Source organism: Equus asinus, chromosome 12, assembly GCF_041296235.1.
Source record: "Equus asinus isolate D_3611 breed Donkey chromosome 12, EquAss-T2T_v2, whole genome shotgun sequence".
Lineage (NCBI taxonomy): Eukaryota > Metazoa > Chordata > Mammalia > Perissodactyla > Equidae > Equus > Equus asinus.
Window position 1 is genome coordinate 17,199,257 of NC_091801.1, and position 14,188 is coordinate 17,213,444.

Below are 14,188 nucleotides of genomic sequence, written 5' to 3' on the forward strand. Positions count from 1 at the left end.
TAGAGGGAAAATTATTTTTCCTCCCCTACACTAATTTCAGAATCAAAAAGTGCCAAAAATCAGAGCGACTAGACAATGAACCATTGAGTTTTCTACATAAAACACTTGTTTAAAAACAGACTCTAGAGCTACACTGTTGGGGCCCTATATTATGTATTTAAATTTAAGACAAACCCGTAATGAACTATATTTGTGAGAGAGTTTATAGACAGAAAATTAAATAAGCAGAATTATAATAAATTTTATCAGATATCATTCTTTACTGATATTTCACGTAACTTAAAATAAATGACTTCCTAGTATTTTTCATTCATGTCTACATATTGATAGTTAACAGATTTATGCTGATTTATGCCCAATATCTTAGAAATAGATAGCTGAAACTAATATTCACTACGATCAGAAATGATTTTTTTAAAAAGTGAGTTTCTTGGGCCCAATCTAAAAGACTGTAGAATTTTCAAAGGGAACTTTTAAGTAGATAGGTAGGAATGCAAAGCCCAGATTAGCCATGAGAAAATGCAGAACTCAGTGATCAGTGAGGCTTCCTTCTCTTCTTTCCCTTTAAGGCATTTCTTTTCTGTTCTTCCACATTTTTCTCTACAGCAGCTCTTAGAGCCTGTGCTTATTTGTTCATATTTTCAGGTGCTGGTCTCTGAACTGTTTTTCAGGAGTACTTTTTGCATACATTTAATTAAAATGTTCCTTACTTTTAGATGTTTTTCCTAAAATTCATATTAGCAAATTTAATTTTACTTCATTTTTCAATGTATTTTGATTGTGTTTTCTCCATTTTTGCATTTAAATCCTTGCAGTTTGGTGTTTTACACATGTATTTTTCTAGACCTGTTTAGTTTTTCCCGACAAACAAAAGTTCTACATGCAATTGCTTACATGTGAGGCACATCTAACTCATTTATCCCTGGTTCTGAGGCTGCACTACAGAAGCCCAACACATCTGGTAGACTTTGATACTGATGAATTAAGAAAAGGAGGAGAAAGGGATTTAAAACATTACTGCTGTAATTTTAGAAAGAACCTGACAAAGTGCACCTGTATTATGATACAGAATTGCAATCTAAGGACAGACATGTCAAGTTCCATTGGCTGTTAAATGACTTGAAAAGAAGCTTCCTCATTAACAAGACAGAGAACTCTCTAGAAAGCATTACTAAACCACATTCCGATGGGCTAAAGTTTTATAATTAGCCTCTAGTAGTAAATGATGTTTACAAATATTTAGTGTATGAGTCTGATAACAACACACAATGGTAGTTTTACACGTACCTGTGTGCTGCAGGGCAGCACAAGCCAATGAAAACCAAGAAGTAGAATGGACAGTTCATGTTTAAAAAAATCAATTTTTTACAAAGCATTTAATCGTCAGCCTACTTGATGGCCCATAACCTTTTTCTCCTCTGTAAGGTCTCCTCTACTTCAATTTTAAGTCCTTATTGATCTTAACATCTTAATCAATAATGTTCATTACACCAGCTGAATGAAGCTAAGAAAAAAAATCTTTATCTTCTTCTAATCACACTGAAATATGTCTGTGCTTCTTGATAAAGCATCACTTGCCCTCTTCCCCTTACAACAAACCCTTACTCATTGTGAAGGAGTTTTAACAGGCAGCCTATAATTTTTATCCATTTTCTTAATCTTTTTAAACTGATTTATTTCTCTCTACTTCAAGTTGTAGTAAACAGCAGTACAGCAGCAAATTATCGGCCAGAGACTTTCAAAGACTTTCCGTAATCTCCTGATCAATCATGCTCTCTGACAGGGCACCTCAAAGTGTCACTTCTGCAGAATCAATCATACATACATTGCCTAAAAGAAAAATCTACCTTAAATTGAATACGTGTGTTTTCTTTCACCAGCATATCAAAAAAAGGTGGCTTCATCTACACTTGTCTTCTCATACGAACCACTGTGTATATTCCAAATAGGTCCCAAGACTAATTTGAAATTTTTTAAAGGTGAAAAATTTAAAAAGAGACAACCACATCAATGTGGGAAATGTTGCCCGTATTTGATTCACAATTGAGAAATCCAACTTAGACCTGGTTTTTCCATCACAGCATCACAGAAGTCCATTCTCCTGAATAAAGCATGTGAAAGCAAGCTCAGAAGTAAGCCCACAACTTTACTGTCAACATACCATGATTTGCTTCATGGCTTTTTATTTTCTCTGAACTCTCATCTCAATCTGAATGTCAAGTGGAAAAGTTCAGCATTTGCAAGATGCATTTTTTATTCTGGAATTCTCTCACAGACTCCAGATCCAGAAAGCAGCACACAGTTTTTCAATCATGCATAAATGTATACTCAGAGTCAGCTTTTACAAGAGATCATTTGACCTTGTAGGTGCTTCTCTGGTTACCAGACTGGTCTGCTAACCCTGAGCAAGAGAATGAAGGGAGCAGACCAAAAGCTGGGAATCCTAAGCAAATTCCATTCAGTACGAGATTTCTTCTCTGACCCGCCAATTTCCTTTCTAGCACTATCCCTGTTGTCATGTTAGGCAGTTAATTTATTAAAATTTAAATAAATCTATATTTTTACCCCATACTGGAAAATATGGGCCTTCAGTTTTTCAGCACCTTCTAGCTGCAAAATCATTTTTTAAATTAGACAACTCTTCCCTGGGAGTCACAAAAATAAAAAAATCAAGGTCATAGAGAAGAATTTGTCCTTCATAAAAAAGCAAATATAACATATACACTGAAGAAAGGTTGTTCCATAATTTTCGTAGTAAGACTTTCCAAGTAATAGCTCTGCTCAGGGCATACTCCTGAGAAAGTGCACTTGAAAGGGCTGCAAAATTATGCAGAAATTGTGTATTTCCCCATAGAAAGAAAAAGGAAAGGGTCAATGTACCCATGCTTATAATGAATAAATCTTCTTGACATATTTTGCATTAAGAATAGATCCCACATCACTCAGAGATTTAGCATAGTTTTAACATGACAAATGTAACCTGTAGCTAATGAGTCCAATTTAATTTGAAAGGCACTTTGATTCCGCAATGCTATGGAAGAGTCACAAAGAAGTACCTTTCTATTTATCCCTTCATTCATTCATTCATTCAACAAATATTTTTTTGAGTGTCTACTTTGTATCTAATGACTACCTTTAGGTGCTGGCAGAAGTGGATTTACTATCAAGCTAAAAATGGTTGAGTTTCAGGGTCCCTTATTTGTCTGGATCCCTAGCAACCTGTTCATGTAGTCACATGCTTTTAAAATTTGCAAATGCAAAATGTTTTAACTGCAAATGGTTAGGACTACTGTCTTTTTATATCCCAACTTGCCTCTGTCCTGTTCTGGAGTGTTTAAATGGGTGTGGTTATTTCTGGAACTGAGCTCAGGGAAGTAGAATTATTAGGCATGCATTTAGGCTAGGTTTACTAGGACTTTTGTGTACGATTCACCGTCACTTTCATCTATAGTTAGATTATTATATATCCTGGTGTAGGAATGGATTCCAGAATATTCCTACTGCCCATTGTACAAACTCACCCAATGTTGAAAAGGAGGTGCAGGGCCCAAGGTTCTAACACAATAGGTTCTTATTCTGGGCACCCAGGACTGTGTGTGGTGGAGGAGAGACAAGGTTAGAAATGTTCAGAGCTGGGAGCTACTCTGTGGAATATTCTTCCAAACATTATGGTTCACATGCTAAAGAACCCTATAGAGGTTTTCATATTTGACAATTAAAAAATTTACAAGACATTAGCAATAACGTTGATATTGAAAGGCTTTTCTAAACTATCATTAATTTTTTAAAAATTTGATTAGCCATGCTAGAGAAAAGACAGAATTATTTTTCTAGTCTCTCTATAGATTATATTACAAAATCATTACAATTTGAAGAGGCGATCAAAGAATATGTCACAGAAAAATGCTGAGGAAAAGTATAGAGGGGTGACAGGCGATAAAATAATAAAAACATTCTTTTCTTTTTCAGATTTTATAATGCTGGTGGTATTTATTGGCATTTTAAAATCTGTAATTTGTTTTATTTCTCATGTTCTAAATAAATATTAACTTTCATTTGTACTTTGTTTTGTATTTTTCCATTGTTTTTCTTAAAAAGGGTGCTTAACTTCAGACCCCCCAGATCTTCATCTACTCCAGTATGCTGGGGATGCAACAACAAGCGAAGCCAAGTTCCATCCCTTTTGGTGGTCAAACTTCAGTGAGATGAAGAAAAAGAAAAAAAAAAAAAAAGAAACAAATACATAATATCAGGTGGTACTGTTATCCAGAAAAATACTGTTTTTAGAGGAATAGAAAGTGAACAGGGTAGAATGGCAGAGGGAGGTGCTATTATTGGGAAGGCCATTTCAGGGAAAGCAAGTGCAAAGACCCTGAGGTTAATGCTTGTTCCATTCCTTAGAACAAGTGTGGAGCTCAATATGCTGGAGCACACAGAGAGGAGAAGGAGATGAAGTTCCAGAAGTAGTCTGGGCCCAAACGTGCATGGCCTCAGGAGTCAGAGTTTAGGCGTAAGTGAGTCTCTTATTTATTCTTTGGTTGATATGAAAAGAATTTCAACCTTCATATTATTTGATATAAAATATCAATTTGTTAAGCAAATCATCAAAGTACTTTACTAAGTATCCAACCTTAACATGCTATCAATACTGCATCCAAAGCATCTTCAGTTGCTTTCCAGGCAACATTTGCAAAAGCAAACTCTTCACCTTGATGCTTAAGGTTTGCTCTTTCATCTTCCACACCATCTCCCCAGCACCTCACCTATTCCCCCTGCCCAGAACTTCTTTCTGCTTGCAGTCAATATCTTGGTACCACAGCACAAACCTCTCCCCAAATAAGGATTGTTTGTCCATTTTGGGACATCTTTCACTACTTTTGAAATATCACAAAACCTCTTTCTGAACGCGGAATAGCAGCTGACAACATGGATGCCACACAGAGGCACGGGGTTTGAAGACAGTCTTGTGGGACTGTGGCCAGGTTACTTCTACTCTCTCAGCCTCAATTTTCTCATCTGTGCGAAGAGGAAAGCTGGGACACTGGCCTCATAAAGAGCCACGAGAATCCCTGAAGTGACATGTGATCCATTAGCCATGCTGGTGGTAATGCCATCTCCATCCCTCTCTGCTACTGAGCTCACACTGTAAGTCTGTCTGTCTGAGCTCACGATGGGGAATACGTCATTCGGAAAATCTGAGGAACATGCTTTTTGTAAATACCAATTTCTCAAGTCCCATTGCATTGCATATTTACAAAACCTCTTTCTACTTTTTATTTTAAAGATATGTTCATTAAAGTAATGCTGTGGTAAATTCTTTTATAAGATTATGATATTACAAGGTTATGGTAATTACACGAAGTTAATGACAAACTTCCAGCAATATCTCTTTTATAAATTGGGGTTTGGTTGAACTAGAATTTGGTTGAACAATCACAGTACCTGACTATAATTTGGCATGTGCTAATGTGATTCTTTGTGATTTTTATTTCATATGTTTTTTCCAGCTGATCCTAGAACATCAGGCCTGAACTTTATTTTATATGTCAAACTGTAGAGTTAAGGGTCAGGAAAAGCACGTCAAGTGATCTCCTGTTTGCCAGTCCTAGTTCTAGATGCTAAGGGACACAAAATGATCAACATCCAAACCTCCCCCTCTAACTAGGTCTCCCTGGAGAGACAAAGCTTAGTTTCCTAAATTGGTTTCAATGCAACATATTGTGTTTCAACCATTTATTGACTCATATCTATTACGCTATATTTAGTTCACTTTGTAAGACTTCAAATCTTACTTGAAGCAAGTTACAGGTTAATCTTTTTGTTTTAACATGTTCATCCTTACCTTAAGATGATTCATGACTATTCTTTAATAAATTCGATAAAAGATTCTCAAAATGTAAGGACCTCCTACATATTTGGTCATTTACCACGATCCCAGACAAAAACATCATCAAAAACATTTTTCTCTCAAGACATTTTAAATCTTCCAGAGTCTACTGCCTCATCTAATGTTGATGCAAATTGTACTGAACAAGGAAACCGATCTCCCAAGGGCTGAAATGCATTAAATTGAATACTTGGGGAGATGCATCACCCCTTTTGGGCCACAGGGTGACACAGTAACTCACTGAGAAACTGACAGGGGAATCCAGACGATGTGAGGTCACGGCTTTGAGCTTCGTCTTCCTACAGTGGATTTATTTGCTACCTCTCTCCATGCTCAGGGTCAGGAACTCTGACGTCTTGCTTGGTAGCTAATCATTGTATCTCTTGGGAGTGATCTCAAACTTTCTTTTTTTCTTGAGGAAGATTAGCCCTGAGCTAACTACTGCCAGTCCTCTTGTTTTTTGCTGAGGAATCCTGGCCCTGAGCTAACATCCGTGCCCATCCTCCTCTACTTTATACGTGAGACACCCGCCACAGCACTGCATGCCAAGTAGTGCCATGTCCGCACCAGGGGTCCGAACTGGCGAACCCCGGGCCACCAAGAAGTGGAACGTGCGAACTTAACTGCTGCGCCACCAGGCCAGCCCTCAAACTTTCTTATTATTAGTGGAGGAAAGTCATTCGGATTCTAGTTATAAACTGACACATTAAATAAAGCACATGAAAAACTAGTGTAATGAAGATCTCTGAACTGGAAGCCACAATAATTTGCCATACATTGACATTACACAGATGCTGAAATGAAGATTTTTTTAGAGCAATTAAAAATAGAAAATGCAACTTTTATCAAGAGATACCTTAATTTCCCCATATCTTTTAAACTGAGGATAAAACTGAAAATTACTTTGAAAATCTTGATTGTACACCTCAGTAATGTTACATAACCAATTACAACTAAAAAAAGACCCCTAAAAACAAAACCTACTGGAGTGACTGAATTTAGGGATACATGTTGCGACTTCAAAAGTTACTTGAGCAGAGATTTTTAACTATTTAGTGCAATAATAACAGAATTAAGTCACTTGGGTAACTATCTTCATTTTTTTCTTGTGCTACTGCAGCATAAATGGCAAAATAATTTCCTGTTAGAAAAATAAGACATTTGGAGAAAACACACCCAAAGTCTAACAGCCTGTGTTGGGGTTTTCTGAGTTTAAGGGACTATATGCCAATCAACAGTTTTGACCAACTGTGGCAACGGCAGCCTCAGACATGATCCCTTAACAATTTATATAAACTGGCTAAGCCTTGAAACTCATTTTGGATCATCTGCATCAATATGGAGGTTAACATGATTTTGTACTAGATAAACATGAAGGGAGATAAATATTTGTTAAAAATTTTGAAATTAGTGAGTTTCGGCCCAATGTAGAATTCTCCAAAAGGATCAGAGTCTGATTTTGTCTCGTTAGCTCTGCACTTCCATGTGCATTGCCTCCTTTCCACCATCCTTTATAACTATGATGCTGTCTTTAGTCATGGAAACAAGAGTGAGAAAATTCCCTTAGGGCAAATGCGTTGCTCAGGGCATACGTATAAGGATAGCTTGGGAAACCTGTTATTTTGATTATATTTTTCATATGAATGAAACATCTTTATATAGTTATAGGTTTTTATTTAGATTCTTACAGATGTAGATCTCGAAACACGAAACCATTTTCCCTTATTCTACAGAAGTCATTTTTTTTCTCCTTTAATTAAAAGCCAGGTCTATTATCCTTGTTCAAGTGACTGTCACAAACAAGTTATTAGGAATCTAATGAGCTGGGGTTCTTCCTGGGCTGCTGTTACCTGGGCAGCATTTAGATTTTGGAAAGGAATAATGACTATTTCAATCCCAAGAGAAGGAAGTAAGTGAACTCAGCTGGAACAGCAGAAGCTACTACTGGTATTTGCACAGCACTCTTCTATACACAGAAGCTTTTTACGACAGATGGAAGGTGCTACCGATTGCCTGATTTTAAGCACTTCGCAGCATCATCTGAGCTTCCTGGGTAGCCTAAGGCAGATTACTTTCAACAATCTTTGAACTAAAGATACATTTCTCCCTGTTGGAAAAAAATGTAAATAATTCTGCTCAGTTCCCAAATGCTTTTACTTTTTCCTCAGGTTTTTCTCATGATCCCATTTTATTCAGCTATAAGAAAACAAGCAGCTGTAGGAAATAGATGAGTTAGAGCCTCTCTGTTAACACTGATCCTGATGAGAAAGAAGTTAAAAGATACAAGATGTAGAAATTATCTAATTTCCTTTGAAGGTGTATTGTGCAATATTTTTAGGATCTTCAACTTTCCCATTCTGGCAAAACTGTCCCAGAGTGGGTGTGGTCAAGATTGAAATGTCTGCTTTCCTAAAATCTTTGTCTAGTTATTTACGATTGCCCACTGTTTCATCTCTAGACTGAGAAATGTCATAAGCCCCCCAGCCATCAAACTGAACTCATCCATTACCAGAGATCAATATATGTGTGCAGTTCCATGTGTTAATATGCCTCCTCTAGTACCTTTCACGCTTATCAATTTCATGTTTCTTGTTGTCTCTCAAATCTCTCCTCTCTAGCTGCACTGCTAATGTCATCTCTGGCCCAGATTCTTCTTGTCTTGCCTCTTCCCACTGTTCTTCCTCACCTAGGGAAGTTGATCTTTTAAAAATGCAGATAAAAATGCAAACATTGGAAGGGCTTCCCATTTCTTAACATAAAATATAAAGTCTTCGCAACATGGTCCCTCGTTTTCCTTACTTCTACTCCATGCTTCAACTACACTATTTACAGCTCTCTGAAATCACCACCTCTCATAGTTCTCCTATGATGTTCCTCGACTTCTGCGATCTCATATGCCCTGGTTTGTGTCACATCTCCTACCTCTTATCCACTATATCATACTTGTCTGGAAGCGGTAGGGGTAAAGAACACGGGCACTGGAGGCAAACTCTCTGAGTTGGATCCTGGATTTGCTAATAACTGCCGGACCTTGGGCAAGTTACTTAAGCTCCTGAAACTCCATTTCCTCATCTGTAAATTGAGTTTAATGATAGTATACACCTCAGAATGTTGTTTTCAGGATTATATGAAACAATTCATGTCTAGTACTTAGCACAGGATGTGGCATGTAGTATATCCTCAACAAACGTTAGCAATTGTCATTACCATTACTACCACTACCACCACCACCAATAGGCTGGACTGGTGTCTGTATTGATTGCAGCCTTCCTAGACCCCAGAACACTGGGACTCAGTAAGCATTCAATATACACTATTGAAAAAAAATTATAGAAATTCCTAATGTGTGTCAATGGTATCATATGTATACTCCTAAAAGATAAAATTCATTTGTTCATACTCTGCATTTGCCACCTATTTGTTCAAGAAGTGTTCACTCATTAAATAAATTTGGTGAAGTAATAAATGCATTGTAGGGACAATAAATATCAGTAAAAAAAGTCACAGATTATTCCCTTATGGCTTATAAATGGTATATAGCTTTTTTTCCATGAACAATGGCTTGCATTTCCATTTCTCTGGATTTAACCCCTGATCCTACCATGGCTTCTGATTAACAACTCAGGATGAGATGCAGTAATACTTGAAAATTACATATTATAACATTGATTATTCTTATATTATGAATTATTCTCTCATCAAAATTGTCCATTTATCACTTACCAGTATTTTCCAGGTTCAGAAGAATATATTTGAAACCCTCACAGAATCACTTCTTTCACTGCCAAAATGACATGTTATACATTCTCCCTCTCTGTCGTAGTTTGAAAAGTATGCATCCATTCCTTTGAGTCACTTCACTTGAAAACTCAATCCTTTGACTGTCTTCCTCTTACTGTCATTACTAAAGAGAGCTGGTGCTACACGCACGGCTGTCTGGCTTCCCAATGTGGTCCCCTTGTCGAGACCTCAGACTGTGAGTACAGTCGGAGAAAGGATCCGCTTACCCCCCTAGTTTGGTGGATCCCAGCGCATGCCACACAGAAGTGCTCCATAAAGAGCTGCTTTTTCCCTCAGTGGATGAATGAATAAACAAATGCTAGCACCTGATTCTTTTTCAAGTCCTAAATATTTGTCTTTCTTCTCACATGTGCTCTTGGATTTTGACATCAGGAAAGAAAACGTCCTCTCCTTGAGTTCAAGGGGATCCTGTTCTGCTGCTCTTGAATGACTTTCTACAAGCTATCAAAGGAGGATTCTAAAAATAAGCTCTAATAGGGTCCAGTGTTTGTGAATTCTATTTCCTACAGATCAGAGGAGTTGTCTCGTATTTTTCCTACTCCTCTTTCATCCTATTGTAACTCATTACTGTGCTATTTTTCCAGTTTTACTGAGGTATAATTGACATAGCATTAAACATAGCATTGTGCTAGGTTTAAGGTGTAAAAATGTGTTCTTTTGATACACTTTTATGTTGCAAAATGATTACCACCACAGCACTAGCCAACACCTGTATCATGCCACATAACTACCATTTCTTTTTTGGTGGTGAGAACATTTAAGATCCACTCTCTTAGCAACTACTGTGATTTTTTAAATAGTTCTTACAAGGTTTCCCCTATTTTAGTAGGTATGATCTAGTCATTTTAAAAAGATGCATTTCCTATTTCTAACTCTGCAATGAGAAGATGGAATTCACTATCGGAAACAGATTAAGATGGAAAAAAACTGGCGTTCACTGTTGCCAGGGCCTGTAGTAGATGCTTTCACATATATTGCTCACTTAATCCTTATGCCATCTTTTTCAGGAAAAAAAAATCGTTATTCCCCTTTCACCAAGAAGTCTCGGAAAGACCAGGTGATGTCATCACAGTCACACAGCAAGTATGTAACAGGATCCAAAACCAGTTTTCTGATTCAAAATTCAGGGCTCTTTCCATTAGATCAAAATCACATCATGTAGATTACTGCATATAGAGAATTATAACTCCCCACATCCGTAAGTCAACAATCACAGTCTTGGTCTCAGCATTTATACTTTAAATGTGTTGTTTTGGTGGCGATTAATTCAGCCAGCCCAAACCGCTTCATGACGAATGTAGACCTCATGAAACTAAAATGTGTTCATGACTTAAAAATAACTAGACTTGAAGCACACCAAGTAAGTATATCGATTGTAAAGCAATCAAGTAGTAAAAATAAATTGAACGGAGACTGTGTTCCTTCTCTACTAGAGATTTGCATTTTTCTGTATAAAATGCACTGTTCTGTGTAAAGCTCATTCATTCCTGCAGTGATCTCATTTATTCTGGCTTCTAATTACTTTTAACTACTGAGCACAGAGCACCCCTGTGAAAAGTCCATTGACAACTGGAATGAAGCATCTGATCGAAGAAACTAATTGTTTGCCGTTGCAGGGTTTTGTTTTCCCTGCTCCCTTTTATTCCCTCACACTGAGGAAGAATTGTACACCTGAGACCAATGCAGTATGGTAAATACTGATCAATTCCGAAGTGGCTGCTCTGGTGTTACCCAGGCAGTGTCTCTGCAAAATTAATATGGAAAGGCCTGCTGCTGACCTAGTGATCTTTCCGACCTTGCTCACCCTGAGCAATGCGTTTGCACCAAATAAAAAGCTTGAGAAAATTGCCACAAGTCAGCAGGGATTTGAAAAACCCAACACCTATGTCCTTGTGCCCTTGTAACAGGGAAGGCACTTTTCTTAATGAAACATGTAAATACTCTTCTGTGAACAAAAGGCAAACAGATATTTGTTTTCAACAATAAAGAATTCCCTGATCTTATACACACACACACATATATAATAAAATATTAAATATTTACACTCTCCCTTTAGGAAAATTTGAATGACAGCCTAACAATGGCTGCAATACGAAAGCCAGTGATCACTCAGGTGAGTTTCCAGGATATTTTATAGAAATAACCTCTGGATGTCTATTGATGCTTTCAACATTGTTATTTGACTCTTGTCAAACAGGCAGTACTGATGAACTCTTCCCATGACCGTACCAGCTGCCCCTGTTTCATAGTCTAAGAGCTGAAGGACAAGGGGTGAATGAGTATTGGAAAAGAAAGCACAGAGATGGCAGGCAGAGGGCACTGTGGAAAACAACTGAACAGAACGCACAAGTGATGGGCAACAGCTGGAGCGAGATCCTGGCAGCAGAAGCAGAGCCAAATTGAAGACTCTGCTTGCTCCATACATCAAAGCAATCAAGTTTTAAGGGGGACATTTTCAGCAATGCACAGGGAATTAGCCATGAAATTCCCATTAAAGATAATAGGACTTTCTATCACAACTTTCAATATATTTTCTGAAAGTTCTCAGTGTCTATCTTTAAATCTAGGCTGGAAAATCAACTGTCAGGCAAAAACCTTCCACATCTCTCATTCCTTTCTATTCCAGCACATGAAGGTGTGTTTTTTTCTATGACACGGTTTCAGTGTTGAGGTTAGCGCGGAGGCAAGCACCGACCTTCGGGGACGAGTCATTGAGTGCTGAGACTCCAGGAGGTATTTTCTGTGCTGAAAATGGGTATGAATACAAAACATCTGTGTGTAACTTAAGACCTTAACTACCAGAGCCACCAGGTTGGAACCTGCTTCTCCACATTTTAGATTTTTCAGCCTGGACTCTTTCACCCATTTGTTTCATTTCTGTTCTGCTTTGGCGGGTTTAACTGAATAGGCTGGGTACCTATCCCAGCTACCTGGGGTTCTTCAGCACCACCTCTACTCCCATCTTCTCTACTTCGCTATCTGACTTTTGTCCTTACTCTTTATAGGTTCTTTAATGACATCAACACTTATGGGGGTGTCCAGTATGTGATGCTCATCTGTCACCTCCATTCTTTGACACTGCACCATAATTTTCTTTTTGACTCGTTTATTGAAGACATCCAATAGAGCTTTGTTCAAATATTTTCACAGCTATCTAGCCGATCCTTCAGGGTTTTATTCTGAGGCTCCTCCTTTGTTGCTCCCCTTATCAGGCTGCACAGAGGATGGGGAGGTGAAGCACCGGGGCATATTAACACTGTGTATGCGCTCCCTGGTGATCTGCTTTTCTCAACTTCCATGGTTGGCAGCTAATTATTCTTTTCTCACACTTTTGTGCCTTTTCCTGGAATACTTCTTCCCTGCTCCTAATACCTAAAGTATATTCCCAGAAAATTCTTACTAATGTTTTAAACCCAGCTCAAATCTATCTGTAAAGCCTTCTTTGACATGGTCCCCTTCTCCTCTCTCCCTGCACTCATTAATCACCCCCACCTCTGTTTTTCCATAGATTATACACACACACGCGAGTGCACACACACATACATTTATGCATATATACACACACCTTTAGTCCTCACTGACTATGAATCCATCAAAGGACATCTCCATAGAGGTACACCATGGACATCTAAAACTCAACTTGTAACAGGTTGATTCAAGATTCCTCTCTACAATCACCTTGAAGAAAAATGCCAGATTCCCCACTGTGGTAGCCTTCCTCCCCACCATCTTTCCAAGCTGGGCAGTGGGAAGCATCACCATCCCTCCCTCTCACCATTCTCTATTTCTCACCAATCATCTTGTCCTGTTTACCACCATTTCATTCTCTCACATCTATCCTTCCCCTTCCAACCTCTGTGCCAATGCCTCAGTTTGGATCTCGTCATCTCCTGTACACTAGTGTAAAATCCTAGTTGTCTCCCTGACTCCATCCTGGTCCCATCATAGACCATGAAAGTGATATTTATTTTTAAGATCTTTTAAAAAATATCTAGTCACGTTATTCTCCTGCTGAAAACCCTTCGTTAGTTCCCTAGCGCCTCCAGGAGAAAGTCTCAAATTCCTAATCTAGTAGGCAGGGCCTTCCATTCTCCAAGCCTTGTCTATCTTGCTAGCCTTATCTCCCAGCTCTGCTTCCCTCTCACTTCACTGCCCAGAAACAGCAAACTATTTACTGTGACCTCCACCCCTGTAGTATGCTATTTCACACCTTGGGATTGTATTTTCACACTATTCCTTTACACTGAACGAGCCTCCATTTTCACCACCTGGCAAACACCATTCATGCTTTAAAATCTGTAACAGGTGTTACCCTACACCATTCCTGTTTAAAAGGATTTAGATCTTGCTTCTCTGTATTCCTCCTGAATATGTTAGATGACCTATTGGCAACTTAAGATTAACACAGTAAAGGCAGAAATTGCTGCTTCCTTTTTCTAACTTCCTCCATGCCACCTGCTCTCCTCCTCCAGGTTCACATAGAAAAAGAGGTAATTCTTA

General features: G+C 38.2%; 1 protein-coding gene across 2 annotated transcripts in view; it reads right to left on the bottom strand.

Annotated features, from left to right (window-relative positions):
* PREX2 (phosphatidylinositol-3,4,5-trisphosphate dependent Rac exchange factor 2) overlaps positions 1-14,188 on the bottom strand; it is a 274,795-nt gene that overhangs the window by 12,554 nt on the left and 248,053 nt on the right. The gene's annotated exons all lie outside the window — the stretch shown is intronic.